This window comes from Sceloporus undulatus, chromosome 2 (assembly GCF_019175285.1).
Source record: "Sceloporus undulatus isolate JIND9_A2432 ecotype Alabama chromosome 2, SceUnd_v1.1, whole genome shotgun sequence".
Lineage (NCBI taxonomy): Eukaryota > Metazoa > Chordata > Lepidosauria > Squamata > Phrynosomatidae > Sceloporus > Sceloporus undulatus.
The window spans coordinates 305,629,996-305,631,849 of record NC_056523.1 but is presented as its reverse complement, the minus strand read 5'-3'; the positions used below and the strand labels follow the sequence as shown (position 1 = coordinate 305,631,849).

General features: G+C 48.2%; 1 protein-coding gene across 3 annotated transcripts in view; it reads left to right on the top strand.

Moving 5' to 3' along the window:
- The window catches only part of NNT (nicotinamide nucleotide transhydrogenase), a 77,159-nt gene that overhangs the window by 8,511 nt on the left and 66,794 nt on the right, over positions 1–1,854 (top strand). The window contains exon 1 of one of the 3 annotated variants that reach the window (XM_042449618.1): positions 1,427–1,620. The exons of 1 other annotated variant lie outside the window; for it this stretch is intronic. The gene's annotated coding sequence lies outside the window, so the exon portion shown is untranslated. Of the gene's footprint in view, positions 1–1,426; positions 1,621–1,854 lie in introns of those variants that run through there. One more of the 3 variants, XM_042449614.1, reaches the window with a different exon arrangement.

Below are 1,854 nucleotides of genomic sequence, written 5' to 3'. Positions count from 1 at the left end.
CCAGGCATTTGTAGCTCCTCCAGTGCAGTTCTATGGTCAGCGTCTGTTCCAGTGCACTGGAGGACCTAGAGATTCCTAGAGAGGTGTCATCTCAGGTGAAAACATGGCGTTTTTGTTATTTGTGGTTATTCCACATTCACGGGGGTCCTGACCCCAGCGAATGTGGCGGGACAAGTGTAGTAATAACCACTATAACTGCATACTGTGAATAGGCCAGTCTTTCTCCTTAACCATCTCTCTCAGCCACTTTTTGTGGGTGTCTACACACTGTAGAAATAATGCTGTTTGACACTGCCTTAAACACTGCCGCTCCATCCTATGGAATCCTGGGATTTGTAGTTTTACAAGGCCTTCAGCCTTTCATGCCAAAGAGCACAGGTGCCTCACAAAACTAAAAATCCCACGGCGATTGCGCAAATGGCAGTTAGGTGACGTCAAATTTTTAACTGCCATGGCGACTTCTGCACCAATGGTTTCCAAACTTTGGTCTTCCATACATTTTTGGACTTCAGCTCCCAGAAGCCCCTGCTAGCTTGGCCGACAGTCTAGAATTCTGGGAGATGAAGTCCAAAACATTTGTGGAGGACCAAAGCTTGGTGCAGAAGTAAGGCAGTTTGGCGTCACTTTTAACTGCCATGGCTCTGTCGTCCTACAGCGCCCTGGGAATTTGTAGTTTTGCGAAGCACCAGCGCTCTTTGTCATAAAAGGCCGAAGGCCTTGTAAAACTACAAATCCCAGGGGAGGGAGCCAATAATGGCAGAGTGAGGAGCCGAGATCGTATTCTCTTGAAAGCTAAAGCTTAAAAAGCCAAAGAAGAACTGCTCCTCCTAAATGGAAACTGGACTGTGGAGCAATTATAAATGGACAAAGAGGAATGTGTGAGGAGAACAGAACGGAAATGCCTAATTAAAGATTTAATGAGATTTATGAGAAGAAAGATAAATTAGTGGCACTTTTTTGGTTGGTTGTTTGCTAAACTGAAGGGCAGATGTGATTTATAAAACAAAAATCAAAATAAAACTACAAATCCCAGGATTCCATCAAATGGAGCAGCCACAGGGTGAGATAAAAGCCTAATAGTGCCATCCACACTGCAGAAATAACCCAGTTTGACCACGGTTTGCCAGCCACGGCTGTGGAATCCTGGGATCTGTGGTTTGTCGTGGGCTAAGAACTCTCTCTGACAGAGAATACTATATATAGCTCCCACAAACTACAAATCCCAGAATTCATTGAGGCGCGCGGCCGTTCAAGCGAGGTCCGATCCTAAAAGCCCGAGGGAGGTGTCTGTAAAGGCTCTGCACATGCGCACTCTGGAGCCGGTCCGAAAAAGAATGACGTCACGCGCCGCCGGACAAGGGCCGCCCCCTTCTCTTTCCAAAGCGGCGAGAGTCGACTCGAGACAGAGAAGAGAGAGAGAGAGAGAGAGACAAGAACGGGAGCGAGCGCCTTCCTCCCCCCACGTGACCGCACCCTTGGCGCCCCGCCCCTTTTGGCCGGGGCCTCGCGCTCGCTCCTCTCTCTCTCTCTCTCTCTTAATATTAATCTCTCTCGGCTTCCAGTCTCGCGCCGGCTACGGCGAGCCGGGAAGGTCAGCAGGGGGAAAAGGGCGCTTTGCAGGTAAGAAGAAGGGCTATTGTTTGCCCCTTCCCTAGACCTCTCTGCCCCCCCCCTTTATGTCGCAGGACGAAGGAGCTCTCTCTCTCTCTGTATGTGTGTGTATAGATAGATAGACAGACTAGTGTGTGTTTGTGTGCTACAGGTGTATGTGTGCATATATGTGTGTGTGTATATATATATATATAGTGTGTGTGTGTGTTCTGCATGTCTCTACTGTATATATACATACATATA